Genomic DNA, 19,266 nt, shown 5'->3' with positions numbered 1-19,266 from the left:
AGTAGTCATCCAGCTGTTTCTCAAACATCCATGAATTAGACTTTTTTCAATTTTACATTTACCTACAAAATGTTTGATGTCACACTAAACATAATATCTGCTTACATGGAAATGTACCTACTAGGTTTAAATCACATCAATTCAGTGGCTGGATTTGACTGAAAGAGAAGCAATCAGTAAACAGAAATGTAACACAAAGGCAGAGAATTTTCACTGAGGTGAAAATAGAAACTAGGCCCATTGTCTGTATGCTAGGCATACCACTATTATAGCCTTTTTTTTGACATTATGGATATTGATGAGCCCTCCAGGGTTAGGATCTCAACCTTGGAAAAATTGCTTATTCAAATGATCTGCAGTCCTGAGGTTGCTGAGTGAGACACAGCTCAGGCTCCCTGTGAATATTCCCTGGACTTCTCAAATTGAAATATAAATTGGCATAAGTGCTCAGCTTGCAGTACCTTACATCTCATTTAGATCTGTTCCCAGATGAAAACAGAACCAAAATTATGTTGAATAATCTAAACACTTGAAAAGTGAGAAGGGTTATAGCATTGGTCTCTAAATAGGTAGAGCACAAGGAAATTAGTTCATGACTTAAATCATTTTGCTTATGTCTTGTTTATATACTTTGTGCTTATAATTCAAAGTTGCTTGTTTATGATCCACATTTTGTATTTGGATCACAGCATCAGCACTAAGCTATTAATAGCAGCAAGCAAGAAAAAATCATAAAGGATTAGACATAGCTCTATGTCTTAGGTATAACATGCAAATATTTCTGGGAAGAATTAATAGAAATAAGAATGTGTGAAGCTAACATGACTTTAGAGATAAAAAACAGTTTCTAATCAAACTAGGAAAAATAAAGATGAATTAGGAGATCCCATGTTGGTATCTGAAATGGACCAAGGCAGGAAAAAAACCTTAAGATACAGGGTGTGAATAGGGTGCTGATGTTGAGTCAAGAGGAATCAAACATGCTGAATACATGATAAAGATGTGGTTTTATGAGCTTTGGAATGAGTTTGTGTCCAGAATGTAACCATGAAAAATTAAACTGTAGGAATAAGAGATAAGCCAGGGATACTTGTTACAGTATTCTGATACAAATATGTAAGCATATATAAAAGCATAACTGTGGAAGGGAAACATGGCTCCAGCCAGGTATTTTCTACTCTGGACCGTGGTGATGTTAAGCACCTTGCTCTCTGAGAAAAATAAAAGGGGAGCTGACAAATGTGAATGTTCTCCCGAGGGAGCCCCATTGTCCAACCAGTCCTAATGACTGCAGTATAGCTGAGGGAAGATTCACATCTTAAGCTGAAATTTAATTCCTTCCCATTATAGAGCATCTATGAGTTGTCAAGCTCTTCACATGCTTTTTCTCAGAAAGGCTGGCAAAGTAGCTATTCTTTGCACCATTTTCCAGGTGAGTAAATCAAGTCTCAAGAAAAACTTTTCAAAGTCACAGAGCCAGTAGTTGAGACAGATGGGTTCAAACCATGATCTGATTGTTGGTAAAGTCTGTGTATTTATCAGCTATGCCCAGTTGCCTCTTGGTCAGTAAAAATCATAGCTAAATGATTAGGGGTCATCATCAGAAGTAAAGGACAAGAAAAACTTTTTAACAGGAATGATGCTTACATGTAATAATCGGGTTGTCATCATAGCAAATTAACTCCCTCCAAAAGATATATTATTATTAAGATAATAATAATAGATAACAAAAAGCTTTGAAAAACTGTGACTTTGATGACAAAGTATAACACTGAGTATTAATAATATTAAAATTTTCTCTAAACCCTTGTGCAATGATTAGAGCATCAGCTTACCTACAGAAGGATATAGGCTTCCATCCCTGGTCAAGCCTGGTGAAGGGCAGGTACATGGGTTGCTGGTTCCTGCCCCAGCCCAGTCAGGTTAGGGAGCAAGTAGGAGGCAACCAATTTATGTGTCTCTCCTCTCTCTCTCTCTCTCTCTCTCTCTCTCTCTCTCTCTCTATATATATATATATATATATATATATATATATATATATATATATATATTCTCCCTCTCTACCGCTCTCTCCACTCCTCCACTCTTTCTAAAAAGCAACACCCTTGGGTGAAGATTAACAAAACAAATGAACAACAAAAAAATGATCTAAAATATCTAGAAACAGTATCTTAACAAACACTTGCAGAAATGTAGCATCAATTTCTTACCCCACTACAAATGAAGTGATTGACTACCTCATTTTTTTCTAGATTCTTTAGTACTCTTAGAGAACTACGCATATTTTTAACTCTTTGAAATAAATTTCAATGAAGTGTGCATAATTTGAATAACATGCCCTCTGATCTAAAAATACTATGCTTGGCAGGAGACTACCTGAGCTCTATTGCCAGCTGTACTTTCAACTCAGAATCCCAGCATTCCCAAGTTTTTCTTTCATCACTGTTTTGCACAAGGAAATTGTCCTAAAATCACTGTTTTTAAAATGGTATTTGGGTCTTCCACTTATGTTAGAATGAGACTCTGTTAAAAAAAATCCATAATATACTAACACTAGGCTTGAAGAGAACAAACATAGTATAATAGTTAAAGAAAGGCAATTCTGCAAAGAGAAACAATGGTGACAAACTTGGTAAAGACTGAAGATATAATAGTTTCAGAGGAGCATGTTAAGAAACATTAGAATTTAAGTGTGAGAGAAGAGCAGAATGGGAAAATCACAGACCTGTTAGTAGGATATCAAAATACTCTGTTTTGAACTAGTTTGACCTTGGGAAAGTCATGTGACCTCTTAGATGAGCATCTTTATGAGACCTGGAGAAGAATTGCAGTAATGAACAATGCTGTATGCTCAATGGCTTTAATAACCGTGGATCAGATGTGAACTCAACTCCACAGCATGAGAGCCAAAATAAGAGGGTGATAAGTTCATCTGAAACATCACCGAATACCAACCAGGGCAAAGGAAGAGGAGAATGGAACAAAACTTTCCTGGCCCTTCAAGATTCCACATGAAATGACAGCATAATTTTCAAACACATCTGAATGGCCCAAATGAATCCTATGCCCTCACCCTTCATCAGATGTATAGGGGAAGTGGAATCATTGCATGTTGGTAAAGGAACTGGGAATGTGGGAAGAATCCTGCTATTATGAGCTACTTTATAACATGTACCTGGGTAACCGACTCCTGTAACTGTGGATGTAGGGTGAGGAAGAGGCAGTGCTCTGTATGAATCTCTTCTCATTCAAAAGGAGTGCTGGCATCAGCTACATCACTGCCAGAAAGTACAGTGGTCTCACAGAGGACTTCTGAAAACAGGTTTGTTTTCAATATATTTTCACTGATTTCAGAGAAGAAGGGAGAGGGAGAGAGAGATAGAAACATCAATGATGAGAGAAAAATCATTGCCTGGCTGCCTCCTGTGTGCCCCACACTTGAAAGGGCAAAGCAAGGCTATAAGCAAAACTTCCCTTGTTGAAGAGCCAGCCATATGTGCACTTAGTAGTTATCTCGATGCTGGCCTTGAAAACAATAGTTCTCTTCAACTTAAAAATGCACCTGTCATGGCATTGAGATTATAGGCATATCTAGTCTCTGGCCCAGTTGCCTAACCCACCCTTAAATCAGCCAATAGGAATACAGAAGGCCAAATAACTAACTGCATCCAGCCACCTGTGTAACTGGACCCTGGCCCTCACCCCACCACCCAACCCTAAGCCCTATAAAGAAGCTGTACTCTTAGAACTCGGGGCTCTTTGCATCCTGCAGCTGCATCAGTAGAGGTGGAAAGACCAGGCTCGAGCTTGAATAAAGGCTCTTTGTGTTTGCATTGGATTCAGCTCCCTGGTGGTCTTTGGGGATCTTGAAATCTGGACAAAACATCTGGGGGCTCATCCGGGTACCCAAGACCCATGAGGGACCCCGACCCGGAGAGCCTGAATAGCAGCGGTAGGTGTCTGTGTGTTTGTGTGTATCTGTTCCTCTTGTGTGAGCTCATCTCTGGTGTTCTGGTAGTGCCTGGCATGGTCTAAGTGGATGCACTGAAAGACCATGGGCAGGAGGACGTGGAAGACATTCCAATCCTCCTCTCTGGAGGGACGTGGATTCCCCTCAAAGATCTGAGATGAGGCGCATCACTCCCGCCGGTCGGCATGAGGCCGTCATATAGCTTTCAGTTTTGCTTCCATAGAGGTGGAAGACTGTTCTTTGGGTCCCTCTGGTTGTCTGTGTTTGTGTTTCTCTGTTTTATTCTGTGGACTTACCGAAAGGACATTATGGACAGACTCAGACTACTCCTTTAAGTATTATGATTGACCATTTCAAAGAGGTCAGGGGAAGAGCCTTCGACCTCAGTATGGAGGTCTGGAAGGGTCAGTGGCAGACTTTTTGTTCCAGCAAGTGGCCAATTTTCAATGTTGGATGGCTGCCAGAGGGAACTTTTGACCTCCCTATCATTTGCCGGGTTAGGGACGTCATCTCTCGGCCTGAGAAGGGTCATCTCGATCAATTCCCTTACATTGTTACTTGGCAGGACCTTGTGGAAGACTCACCCTCTTGGCTTAAACCCTTCCTGGCCCCACGCCCTCCGGAGCCAAGACCTATTCTTGCTTTGCAGAGGACAGAGAAGAAGGAGGAGAAGAAGGTCACCCAGCCATCAGCTCGCCTCTACCCTATCTTGCGGGGGGGAGGGGGGGGACTGAAAAAGAACTAATTTTTCCTCCTCCATATCAGCCCACAGGATACCTGGTGGACACAATCATTCCTCACCAGGAGAAGCAGATGCTGAACCAAGAGTGGAGGGCGGAGGAGTTCCAGTGGGAAGCCCACCCTACACCAGACAAAGGGCTCAGAGGGAGCAGTCTGCCTCCGTCAGCTCCTCCACTATTAAGACTCTATTCCTGCAAGCCACGGGTCCCCCAGATGAGGGAAGCAATCAGCCCCATCACTACTGGCCTTTCCCCACTAGCGACCTCTATAATTAATTGGAAAGCTCAGAATCCTAAGTTCTCTAAAAAGCCGGCAATGCTTATTGATTTGTTAGATTATGTCCTCTTCAACCATCAGCCTACCTGGGATGACTGTTAGCAGATTTAGCAGGTCCTATTCACCACTGAGGAGAGGGGAAGGATCCTCAATGAGATCTGAAAACTGGTTCCGGGCGCGGATGGGATTCCAACCATCAATCAGGCTCAGATAGATGCCTCTTTCCCCTTAACTAGGCCTGAATGGTATTTCAACACAGCAGAAGATAAGGAGAGGCTCCGGGTCTACCGCCAGACTCTAATGGGGGGGGGGGGGTCTTCGGATGGCTGCTAGGAAGCCGACTAATTTGACTAAAGTAGGGAATGTACAATAGGAGAAAGATGAATCTCCAGCGGCCTTCTTGGAGCGGATCATGGAGGCGTTCTGTACCTATACCCCCATGGATCCAGAGGCTCCCGAGAACAAGGCGGCTGTTATCATGACCTTTGTAAACCAATCTGCAGCAGACATTAGGAGAAAGCTGCAGAAGATAGATAGATAGATATATTAGGGGAGAAAAGTCTACAGGACTTACTGGTGGTAGCCGAAAAGGCATACAACAACCGGGAGCCCCCTGAGGATAAACAGGCTCTTGCCATGGCGGCCACCAGCAATAAGCAGACCCAAGACCTGGCCAGGATTCTGCTGGCGACTACCGCAGACTCCCCTGAGGAACAGGATCACCGCCTCTGGCAACTTGCAAGTGACCAAGGAAGAGGTAAGGAGACCGCCAGGGAAGGGAGGCGGAGGCTGCAGAAGGATCAGTGTGCTTACTGCAAGGAGATAGGGCATTGGGCCTGAGAATGTCTGAAGAATGCCGATGAGAAGGAAGGCAAGACTGATTGAGTGAAAGTCTTAGAGCTGGATGAACTGAGTGATTAGGGGAGTCGGGGTTCGGACCCCCGCCCTGAGCTCAGGGTAACTCTTAGAGTGGAGGGTCCCCTGTTGACTTCCTTGTCCACACCAGAGCACAACATTCGGTCCTCCGCAAGCCTCAGGGAAAACTAGCAAACAAGAAATCCTGGGTACAAGGGGCAACTGGTATAAGCCAGTATTCATGGACTACCCGAAGAACTGTAGATCTAGGGATGGGATGGGTATCCCACTCTTTTATGGTAATATCGGAATGCCCCTACCCACTATTAGGACAGGACTTACTGACCAAGATTGGAGCTCAGATAACTTTCAGACAAGGGGGCCTCAGGTCACTGATGGCAAGGGCCAACCCATCTGCCTTCTCCAGAAGGCATCCCTAATAGAGGACAACATGGACAAATGGCTACAAGAATTCCCCGCAGCCTAGGCAGAGACGGGGGGAGGGGAGGTAGGATTAGCCACCCACAGGACCCCAGTCCTAGTAGAGCTAAAGCCAGGAGAAGGCCCAGTAAGGATCAAGACCCTATGTCTCAGGAGGCCCAGAGCGGAATCCAGCCCCACATCCAGAGACTGCAAAGCCTAGAGATACTAGCTCCCTGCCAATCTGCCTGGAACACCCCCCTCCTGTCAGTCAGTAAGCCTCACACGAATGACTACCTACCAGTATAGGACTTCTGGGAAGTAAATAAAAAGGTCATGGACATACACCCAACTGTCCCAAACCCATATACCCTCTTGAGCTCCTTGGCACCCTCCAGAGTCTGGTATACCATACTGGATTTAAAGGATGCCTTCTTCAGTCTGCTTCTGGCACCCAAGAGCCAACCCTTATTTACCTTCGAGTGGCACGACCTGGAGGAAGGCTACAGTGGACAATTAACCTGGACACGACTGACTCAGGGGTTCAAAAATTCGCCCACCATCTTTGACAAGGCGCTATACGAGGACCTGGGTGAGTACATGAGGGAGCACCCCGGCCCCACCCTCGTACATAGAAGACACCCTGATTGCTGCCCACACGGCCAAGGACTGTGAGCTGGGAACCCAGGATCTGCCGGTCACCCTGGGGCCTTAGGGTACCGGGCATCCCCGAAGAAGTCTCAGATATGCAGAGAGAGTGTAAGCTACCTGGGGTACATCCTCGAGGGAGGACAGCGGTGGTTATCAGATGCCAGAAAAGAAACTGTCCTGAAGATCCCTACTCCCATATCCCAAGGGGGAGTAAGGAAATTCCTAGGACAGGCTGGCTACTGCTGCCTCTGGATTCCTGGTTTTGCTGAGATCGCTAGGCCCCTATATGAAGCTACCAAAGAGGGGACTGAGAAAGAAGAGGCTGCTTTTAATCAGCTAAAGAAAGCCTCCTAGATGCTCCGGCCCTGGGCCTGCCGGACATTACAAAGCCCTTTCACCTCTTCGTAGACGAGCACAAATGAATAGCAAAGGAGGTTTTAACTCAAGCCTTGGGTCCCTGGAGCTGTCCAGTAGCTTATTTGTCTAAAATGATAGATCCAGTAGTAGCCGGCTGGCCACCGTGCTTGAGGATCATTGCGGCAACAGTGCTCCTAGTCAAGGACACTGGCAAACTGACCCTGGGGCAGGAAATCTGGATCACAATCCCACGTGCCATTGAGGGAGTCCTGAAACAGCCTCCTGATAGATGGATGAGCAATGCACGTATGACCCATTATCAGAGCCTCCTACTCAACCCTCCTAGAGTGGGTTTCTACCCCAGTGCGGCCCTTAACCCCGCTACTTTGCTGCCCGACCCTGACCTAGATGCCCCACTACATGACTGTGCGGGAATCCTAGAGCAAGTACATGGATTCCAGAAGGACTTGACTGACCGGCCCCTCCCAGATGCCAAGGCCACTTGGTTCATGGATGGGAGCAGCTTCACACGGGATGGGCACGGGTACGCGGGTGCAGCGGTAGTCACTGAAACGGACACCATATGGGCAGAGGCTCTACCCTCCAGGACGTCAGCCCAGCAAGCAGAGCTCGTCGCCCTCACCAAGGCGCTGACGCTGGGAGCTGGAAAATGGCTCAACATCTACACAGACAGCCGTTATGCATTTACCACAGCTCATGTCCATGGGGCAATCTATCAGGAGAGGGGGCTACTGCCGGCCGAGGGACGGACTATAAAAAATAAGCAGGAGATTCTCGACCTGCTTAAGGCCTTATGGCTTCCTGCCAAGTTAGCCATTATCCACTGCCAAGGGCACCAGAAGACTGATGACCCGGTAGCAAGAGGGAACCGAATGTCTGACCAAGCTGCCAAGGCAGTGGCCCTTACTTCAGTCCCCACCACGGCCCTACAACTACTAGACCCAGGGGACCCAGTTTTACCAGCCCAGCCCAAATACTCCCAGGAAGAGTTGCAGCGGATCAGGAGACGCCCCAGAGGCCAGGAAATAAAAGGATGGTGGAATACACCAGACAGGGAACTCATACTGCCAGACAGGCTCGGAGTCCCAGTGTTAGAACGCATGCACCGGTCCACCCACCGGGGGGCCCGGAAATTAAAAGACTTAACCCGACATGCCGGGATCAAGATTCACCAACAGGACACCAAAATAGATCAGGCTGTATCTGCCTGCAAGACCAGCCAATTTAAGAACGCTAGGGCCGGGTCCAGGGAAAAAGGGACCAAGCTCCGAGGAACCAGGCCGGGAGCAAAATGGGAGGTCGACTTCACCGAAATTAAGCCAGGAAAGTGTGGTTATAAATATCTTTTAGTATTCATAGACACCTTTTCTGGATGGGTGAAAGCATGCCCAACCAAGCGTGAAAACAGCTCAGACGGTAGCCAAGAAACTGCTAGAAGACATCCTACCCAGGTATGGATTTCCAGCTATGATAGGATCAGACAACGGGCCAGCTTTTATTTCACAGGCAACACAGGCAGGAGCCAAGGCTATCGGGGCGGATTGGAAATTGCATTGTGCCTATAGGCCCCAGAGCTCAGGGCTGGTAGAAAGGATGAATGGAACCCTGAAAGAGACCCTTACCAAATTAACCATGGAGACTGGCGGGGACTGGGTGGCTCTCCTACCGTAACCCCTCTACTGGGTATGGAACTCTCCCTGGGCTTTACCCCCTATGAGATCATGTTTGGCAGGCCGCCCCCTATCATTCCTAACCTTAAGGCTGAGCTTCTTGCTGAATTTGAAAATCAAGAAATATCTTTTCTCTTAAGAGGGCTCCGGAGGGCACACGAGGACATTCGGCCTTGCCTCCGTGCCATCTATGAGGCTGGCCCGACCCGACGCCTCATCATTACAGATCAGGAGACTGGGTTTTTGTCAAAAGGCACCTTGGAAGAGTTCCTACATCCTAGTGCTGACTACACCTATCGCTCTCAAGGTAGACAGCATCATCACCTGGGTCCATCACACCCATGTCCGCCCAGCTGATCCCTCTGCAGCCGGGGAGGACCTCATCACCCAATGGAGCCTCGATTACCATCAGCACAACCTGCTTAAGCTCAAGCTACACGCACTCAGCCCCCCTGATATTGGTAACTCTGTTGACTCTGTTCATTGTCACCCATGCTGCCCGGAGTCCCCACGCCCCTTGCAATCTTACTTGGCAGATCATACACACCAGCCTGGGAAAGTACTTAATCAGACTTCCCAGATCCACCCCAAGGACACATGGTTCCCAGAGCTCCGGGTAGACCTCCAGGACTTCTTTCCTGGTAAACTGCCCAGGAGTATGCGCCATTTGTTCGCAAAAACAAAAACAAAAACAAAACAAAACAAAAACCTTCATTTTTATGTTTGCCCTGGTCACTCGCGGACCCGATCACGGACTCACGCTCCCGACCCATGAGGAGAGGAGGCAGACTATTTCTGTGCCTCCTGGTGGTGTGTCTGGACAGGGCACATCTGGTGGACTCCTCCGAGAACCTGTGATCTGATCACAGCCAGGCAGCCGACTGCTCCGCCTTGCCGCCGGGATGGTCCCTGCAACCCCGTAAGCACATCCTTCACAGAACAGGGAAAAAAGGCAATGGGATGGGATGCTGGAAAAACCTGGGGGATTAGACCATATAACAAGTTAAGAAATGGAGCCCAAGACCGGGGAACGCTGTTTACCCTCCTGGTGCAGGTAGCATCCCTCTCCCAACAGGCTCCCGCCCCCAGTTCCAGCTCCTGCAGATGGCCGTGGGCTACTGCCAGGCTGACCCTCCAGGCAGTAATAGGGCAAGGTTAAGGTGACCAGATTTTAACATTGGTAAAGTGGGACACCATTGACTGGGGGGGGGGAAGGTGGAGGGGGTTCTTGATTAAAAATTTGGTCTATATTATATTATAAATTATTATTATATACATATTGCTTAAAAACACAATAAGTAGCTACTTAATTACATGAACATATTTTATTGTTAGTTCATAAATTAAATTAATTTGATTGTTATAAAGTAACTATATTTTAAAAATTATTTTAATTTTAATCCTACATTTCTTTCTAAATAATAACAATACTAACTTGTATTAGTTTTCCTCTGAATTTGCCATACATAAGTCATAAGTGTCACTTACAAGGCCAGCACTAGACTTTTTGCCGCCACTATAAAATATAAATAATACCAGTACTGTCTACTAAATTCAAGAAAATTTATGTATTTATGAAATAAATAAATTGTTACCTAAATTATCTGAATAGCTGATTTGTAATGACATCACTTATTTAACTAGCTTACTAGCACGCAATACGATGTATATCGTCTGAGAGACGGTTACAAAATGTTTTCGTAGTTGCCAATCCCAAAAATGCCATTGTTCATTAAGTCCAAACAATAGTGGTCGAATTCTAACAACTGATCAACAATGCAAACTTTGATAAGCAGTTCTCGATAATGGGTTCTCAACAATTATTTGTTATTATTAAATTTAACATTATAAAATTAACAAAAATAATATAAAACTCATATCCTGGCTAAACAGCTACATGGTCGCCAAAAACGGTATATTCCCTTCCTGTTCTCCTGCTGTTCCCTAGCTTGTCATGCATTCATTCCAAAAATCAGGACTTTTTTAAAACGCAGTGGGACGAGGGACAAATTGTTAAAAATCGGGACTGCCCCGCCCAAAGCGGGACTTTAGGCAAGGTATTTGCATCCGCCGAGTGCCCCCTGAGCAATCACATCTTTGTAGCAACATCCTATCAGCCCTAGCACATGTGTCAAACACAAGGCCCGCGGGCCAAATCCAGCCCGCCAGGCCTTGCAATGTGGCCCGCACCGCGCTGTCATCACTGCACTCCGCTGTCAGTTTATGACATTGTCAGTTTATGACTGTTCAGTAAACCATTCGGCCCGCGATTTAGGCTGGATTTTAGATTTGGCCCCTTCTCTGATTGAGTTCGACACCCCTACGTGGAACAGCTTACCTACTCCCCCCCCCCCCCCCCCCCCGAAAATGTGTGGTGGGCCTGTTCCAGCGGCCTCGCTCCCTGTGTCCACTCCCAAATCCTTAACTCCTCAAAGGAAGGCTTTTGCATACTCATGCAGCTAATCCCCAAGCTAGTGTAACATTCAGGGGAGGAAATACTCAGCAGGCTGGGCTCTGCTCACCCTGAAGCAGGAGAAAGCCTGTTACAGCCCTAACTCTGGCTGCACTCTTAGGGCTGGGACTAGCAGGGGCAGGAACCGGCATAACCTAGCTTGTCATACAAGGCAAGAACTATGGAAGCCTAAGGGCAGCCATTGACCTAGACATAGAAAGAATTGAGAAATCCATTACCCATCTACAAGAATCCCTTCCTTTCTTCTCTGAAGTAGTGCTCCAGAACAGAAGAGGATTGGACTTCCTATTCATGCAGCAAGGAGGCCTCTGCGCAGCCCTAGGGGAGGAGTATTGCTTTTATGTTGAGCATTTGGGAATTGTTAAGGAATTCACGGCCCTCATAAGAGAGGGACTGCAGAAGCGAAAGTTAGAGAGGGGGCAGTCTCAGTCTTGGTATGAATCCTTATTTAACCAGTGGTCCCCGTGGTTAACCACTTTTATTTCCGCCCTCGCAGGACCCCTCGTAATCCTACATTATCAACAGGCTGGTCCAATTTGTCAAAGAGCGCATAGGGGCGGTTCAGATGATGGTTCTGTGCGCTCAGTACATACCTCTGGTAGCAGAAGGCGAGATAGAAATGCAGTCCGTCCCATGATTGGGCCCATAAGTTTCAAGACAAGGGGGGAATGAAAGGGCAGAGAAGGCTATAAGCAGAACTTCCCTTTTTGTTGAAGAGCCAGCCCTATGTGCACTTAGTGTAAGGTGACCAGATGCCTCGCTTTTGGCGGGACAGTCCCGATTTCTAACAATTTGTCCTACGTCCCGCAGCGTTTTAAAAAAGTCCTGATTTTTGGAAAGAATGCACGACAAGCTAGGAAATGGCAGGAGAATTGGAAGGGAATATACGGTTTTCAGCGACCATGGGCTATTTAGCCAGGATATGAGTTTTATATTATTTTTGTTAATTTTATAATGTTAAACTTTAATAATAAATAATTGTTGAGAACTGATTATCGAGAACTGCTTATCAAAGTTCACATTGTTGATCAGTTGTTAGAATTCGACCACCACTGTTTGGACTTAATGAACAATGGCATTTTTGGGGATTGACAATGGCGAAAACATTTTGTAACCGTTTCTCAGACAATACACATCGTACTGCGTGCTAGTAAGCTAGTTAAACAAGTGATGCCATTACAAATCAGCTATTCAGATAATTTAGGTAATTTATTTATTTCATAAATACATAAATTTTCTTGAATTTAGCAGACAGTACTCATAATATTTATATTTTATAATGGCGGGAAAAGTCTAGCACCAGCCTTGAAAGTGACACTTAAACTATACATAATTTTTTAATTTATTATATTTGTAAATTGTACTTATGTTGAAATTTTAAAAAATATATTACAATACTATTTTTGCGTTCTATGAAAATTTTTGTTGCTCCTTATAGATCAAATTTTCAATCAAGACCCCCTCCCTGCCACCATCATTGGTGTCCCACTTTAACAATGTTAAAATCTGGTCACCTTAACTTAGTGGTTATCTCGTTGCTGGCCTTGAAAAGAACACAGTTCTATTTAATTGAAAAATGCACTTAGCATAGCATTGAGATTATGGGCATATCTAGTCTCTGGCCTACAAGGTCATATAGCTGAGTTTATCTTCAAACAGGCTAAAGCAGGATAAAAAGCAAACATTTTTTAAACAGAAGTTTGTTTTCTTTTACAAAATATATAGTTCCAATTGCCTAACCCACCCTTAAATCAGCCAATAGGAATGCAGAAGGCCAAATAAGCTAAACCGCATCCAGCCACCTGTGTAACTGGACCCTGGCCCTCACCCCTCCACCCAAATCTAAGCCCTACAAAGAAGCTGTACTCTTAGAACTCGGAGCTCTTTGAATCCTGCTGCTGCTTCGGTAGAGGTGGAGAGACCAGGCTCAAGCTTAAATAAAGGCTCTTTGTTTTTGCATCGGACTCAGCTCCCTGGTGGTTTTGGGGGATCTTGAAATCTGGGCATAACACACTGGGGATCAAGTCTGAAACTTGGGCATGTGCCCTGACCTGCAATGAGCACCATGGCCTGGTGTTTTGAGCTTAATCCCTCTTGACCTAAGGAAGGTAACACAAATCAGTCAAAACAATTTAACAGGTTAGATTACTCAATTATCACAACAATGCCTATGCTTTCTATACCAGAACACAGACCAGTCACAATAATACTTGGATTTGTTCATGTTTTCATAAGGGAGGGGAAAGGATATTTCCTTACTGGGAGCCAAGTTCTCAGGTTTCAATGCCTGTCATGTGATAGAGGCCATGAAAAAAACACACCAAAATTCTGGAGTTTGAGGAAATTGAAATGAGGCAAGGTGGTTTCTCAAATTAATTCTTAATATTATTATTCATTACTAGAGGCCCAGTGCATGAAAATTATGCACTGGAGGAGGGGGTCCCTCAGCCCGGCCTGCCCCTCTCACAGTCCAGGAGCCCTTAGGGGCGAGAGGTGACCTGGTGATCAGGGAAAGGTAATATGCCCATCACACTTTTGCTGCTGCCATTGCCAGCAACGCAAGCCTTGGTCAGCCCTGGGCAGCTGGGGGGCTGAGGGGACTGGGCACCACCATCTTGTGGCTGTGGGTGCTGCCATCTTGGAGGGTGGGACAGTCAATAAGTATATTCCCTCCCTATTGACTTTGCAACGGTGTGAGGGTCTATTAGCATATTCTCTCTTTATTAGGTAGGATTTTAGCTATCACCAGGGTGATTATAATCTGGAAATTATATGCCTTTATCATCACACTAGATCTTATAAGCCATTGCAAGACAAAAATGTCCTTTTCTTTTTTTTTTTTAAATATATTTTATTGATTTTGTACAGAGAAGAAGGGAGAAAGATAGAGAGTTAGAAACATCGATGAGAAAGAGTCATCGATCAGCTGCCTCTTGCACACCCCCTACTGGGGATATGCCCGCAACCAAGGTACATGCCCTTGACCGGAATCGAACTTGGGACCCTTCAGTCCCCAAGCTGATGCTCTATCCATTGAGACAAACCGGTCTCGGCAAAAAATGTCCTTTTCTAAGAGATGCTCTTAGAGATGCTAAACTCTATCATCATTTTATTAATATATGCGACAGCCCCAAAAAACAATACACTTCAAACAGACAGAAAATAAAGAACCCAGACATCCACTTTGGCCAGGAGAGGATGGAAGGAAGGGCATTTTGTGATTTAACAATGGTTATCATCAAGATATGCACCCAAATACCTTGTATGCATACTAATATATGCATAACCAATGGACACAGACAATAGTGTGCTGAAGGCTTGGGATGGAGTATGGGGGCTGGACAGGGTGAATGGGGGAAAAGAGGACATATGTAATACTTTCAACAATAAAGAAGTATTTAAGGAAAAAAAAATATATGCTGTCTCTGCACCACTCAAAATTTATAACCAACCCTGGAAAAAATGTACGATGTGAAATTTAATTTTTACTTTCAACATTTGTTTCTCCCTGCTTAGAATTAGAGATGTATATTCAAAGAGAAAGATCATTTTTTCAGCAATCTTTTGAGGTGAAGTTTTATTGGGAGGGAGGAAATAAATTAAAAAAAAAAGTAAAATAAAACCAGTAGGTACTTGAAACTCAGTATCTGTTTCTTTCATTGTTTGGTTAAAAATAGAAGCCCAAAGAAGAAAACAATAATGAACAACTTTCAATTTATCCAATTTAAAGAAAGGGATATTTAAATTCCTAGTGATCATAAATAGCCTTCCAGAATCTGCTCAATGCATAAATTTCAGCTTTATTTCACAAACAAATTATCCCAAATTAAAATGGCTTGCTTGATCATTTTTAACAAACCATGCATTTTTTTGTTTCATCCATGTTTTTATATAAAAACCTAATTAATATTCAACTTAAATTTTACATAAAGTTACTTCTCTAATATCAGATATTTTGTTATAATTATTTTCTCCATACCTTGTAATCCCATCTTACTTTATATCACTATTACAACATACAGCACATTCTTTCTTGTTCTTTAATTCTTGTATCTATGTCTATTTCTTGTGTGTGTGTGGAGGCCTTCAGGGCAAGAACAATGTTTATTGATCTTTTAATCCCATCAGTTACAATTCTGTGCCTAGCACTTTTCTTGATTTGAAATAAATTCCCATTGCTCTTTTAGTAAATCAGTTGACTCCAAAGTGTCCTGCCACTGCACAAATTAGGTTTTTTAAGAGCCATAGATCTCTGTAAGACTGGATTATTTAGATAAAGAAAACTGAGTAATTTCGAAATCTCAGAGCTTCTCAGAGATATAATTTTTGTAATCCTCACCCAAAGATATTCATATTTTTTAAGTTTTTTTTTTTTTTTGTTAATACTCACCCAAGAATATTTTTCCATTGATTTTTTTTTTTGAGAGAGAGAGTGTGGCAAAGAGGGGGAGAGACACAGAGAGATAAACATTGATGTGAGAGACACACATTGATTGGATGCCTCCCACATACACCTCAACCAGGCCCAGGGATCCTGCTTGCAACCAAGGTACCTGCCCTTGATAGGAATCAAGCCCAGGACCCTTCAGTCCTCAGGCCAAAGCTCTATCCACTGAGCCAAACAGGTTAGGGCTATTTTTTAATTTTTATCTTAGAGATAGGAAGATGTAGGGAGAGAGAGAAACATCAATCAGTTGTATCCACAAGAGATGAAACCTACAATCTATGTATGTACCCTGACCAGCGATAGAACCCTCAACCTTCTGGTGTTCAGGATGATGCTCCAACCAAATGAGCCACCTGGACTGGACTCAGATATAGGATTGTTGATGACTCATGATGTTACCACGATAATACTGACAAATATGTAACTCAAGGCCAGTGTTTTGGGGCTGGGGGACAATAGAGGTCATTTGATCCATCTCAAAATATTATAGCAACAGGAGTGTGCCTACCACAAAGCTGGGCTCCACTCACCCTAGGATTCAGGGATGTTTGGAAAACATGGTAGGGGTGTCTTACAAGGATTCTTTCCACATGATACCATAGACCTAGAAGGGAGACCATCCATCCAAAGGAAGAAAAAAGTGGACATAAACTTTAGCTGAATGTTGGGGTTCAGATAAGAATGGTGGGGTGGAAAGGTTGTTGGTACCACAAAGAAAAATTCATTCAGCTTATTTTACACTGTAGCACCTTTGGGCTTATGCCTGAGAAATGGCACATACAAATTATGGCCAGAGTTAATTGGCCCAGCAAAAACTCAAGGACTCTGGCAAGGGCAATCTTAATTTGACAAAGGGGGATAATCTCTAGCCTCATATAATTTGACACAGACTTAGGGGTGGGGAATTCTCCTCAGTTCCATCGAAGAGGGGATTGCAGGGTGACCTCCAGCTCCTGCTGACTCCGCTGGTGGGCTGGCCTGTGGAGCAGCTTCAGACAGGAAGGTATTTGTGGTCTGCAATGTGAGCTCTACCCGCAGAGATGGGGCAATGGCCAGAGGAAGTTCACTGTGACTCTGTGAAGCATCATGAGAATCCTTTAAGCTTCAGAACATCCCCACAGGGAGAGAGCTGACTGCTCAGTGGAGGAAAATGGCCAGGTTATAAACAGCATATCTGTCCCTAGCTGGTTTGGCTCAGTGGATAGAGTGTTAGCCTGCGGATTCAAGGGTCCCAGGTTTGATTCTGGTCAAGTGCATTTACCTTGGTTGCGAGCACATCCCCAGTGGGGGTATGCAGGAGCCAGCTAATGGATGGATGTTACTCTCTCATCGTTATTTCTAGCTCTCTCTCCCTCCTCCTTTATCTCTAAAAAAAAATCAAATATATATATATATATATATATATATATATATATATATATATATATATATATATATAGTACACACACATATATATAAAGTACACATATTAAAAAATCAAATATATATATAAAAACAGCACATCTGTATGCATAAGGGAACTCTCAGAAATGGAAGACTGTGTGGGGTTGGGGATGGCGAATGGATGAGTAACCCAAAATGCTGGGACCAGAAGCATTTGAGGAAGACTACTGATTATGATTGTGAAAGTGACATCAGCTGTCACCTCTAAATGAATTAGTAATAGCAAAAAAATTAGTAATAGCTTCTTAGAGATGAGAAAACATAGGTCTAGCAAAATGAGTTTTACATAACTAGAGAGTGAAAGCTGATTCCTCCTTTCCAGGTCTCTCCCCCCTCCCCCCCTACATTATTTTCTGGAACTCTTATTTCCTCCCTTACTTATACAAAGAAACAAATGCCTTTATTGCTCTGCCTGTGGCCAGGGGATCTGACTTCAACCTCAATAATGCATCCATTTCCAAGCCTTTGACTCTACATCAAACTAAACCACCCACCAACACAAGTTTTTTTTCTGCAATCATAGGGAGAGGCAATGAATAAGTTATTTGGGTAGTCTGCATGTGAAGTACTTGAAAACTGTATATATCAGCAGGTTCTACTGGTGAAATTGTTTTTATACCAGGCAGGTCACCAAACTCCTGGTACCTACTGAATGAGGATGCTAGGTTCATTAGATCTCTTTGATTTCTGCAAATCCCAACAATTCTGTCCCTCATAATCTTTTTTTTTTTTTTAATATATCTTCACCTGAGGGTATTTTCCCATGGATTTTCAGAGAAAATGGAAGGGAAGGGGGTCGGGGAGAGAAATATTGATATGAAAGAAACACATCAATTTGTTGTCTCCCTAGCAGACCCCCACTCAGGACAAGGTTCTAGCCTGAAACTGAGGTGCATACCCTTGACTGGGAATTGAACCTGTGACCCTTCAGTTCACAAGCAAAAGCCCTAACCACTGATCACCAGCAGGGCTGTTCCTTATATATTGATTAAACCTTGAGATTTTGTAAGACAGCTTTGTGTGTTTGTTGCTATTCTTAGGAATTTTGGGGTTGTAGGATGTTGCAGTGGAACGTAGCCATCTTTCCCAGGAGAGGGGAGCTTTAAGCTCACAGACCTAAACCCCCTCTGTTGACTTGTAAGCCTATATGGAATACCTCATGTTATTGGGTAACCTTTTCATCTCTTGGAAGTTATTTCAAATAACAGCTTCCCCCCAAAAAGCAGCCTCCTATTCCCTGGATTGGATTCCACTGTGTTTTTACTTTGCTTCTAGCATGCTGATAACAGATTTAGCCTTTTCACCTTCACTGCAAAGAGGGAGTTGTCAATTTAAAGTAGATGACACAAAGGTCAGGCATTTTTCTGATGGTATTTTATGCTTAATAGTCAGGAAAGAGGGTCCTGCATACAGTTTTCTTTAAATTAATTTTCTCTCTTGGTTGAGCTTCTTTACATTTAGAAATTGGATAAAAGTGAACATCAAAGAGTCCAAATTTTTTTTTTTTTTGGCTACTTATATCTCTTTCCCAAACTTCCTAACGGTAAACTTCCTAATGGTAACGGATTAGATTTGATCCCCAGTGTGGGGTGGGCAGGAGGCAGCCAATCAATGATCCTCTCTCATCATTGATGTTCCTATTTTTCTCTCTTTCTTTCTCCCTTTCTCTCTAAAATAAACTCACACACACACACACACACACACACACACACACACACACCCTACTTCATCCCACAATTAATTTGACAAAATTTGGGATGTCTATGTATGTCTATTGAGATATGGTTTTTCATATATGATGAAGTATATCAGAATGACCAAAATAAAATATCCTTTATATCTTTGGATTAACTATTTTCTACTACTATTCTTGAACAATAGTGGTTTTCATAATGTTTACATTTGCTTCCAATCTGACACTTAAAATGACTCAGACTTAAAT

At 43.7% G+C, this 19,266-nt stretch overlaps 1 protein-coding gene across 1 annotated transcript in view; it reads right to left on the bottom strand.

The window, feature by feature from the left end:
• The window catches only part of SYT4 (synaptotagmin 4), a 705,442-nt gene that overhangs the window by 452,512 nt on the left and 233,664 nt on the right, over window positions 1-19,266 (bottom strand). The gene's annotated exons all lie outside the window — the stretch shown is intronic.

The sequence above is a fragment of the Pipistrellus hanaki genome, assembly GCF_964339955.1.
Source record: "Pipistrellus hanaki genome assembly, chromosome: 6".
NCBI lineage: Eukaryota > Metazoa > Chordata > Mammalia > Chiroptera > Vespertilionidae > Pipistrellus > Pipistrellus hanaki.
This window is presented reverse-complemented; position numbering and strand designations above follow the sequence as displayed.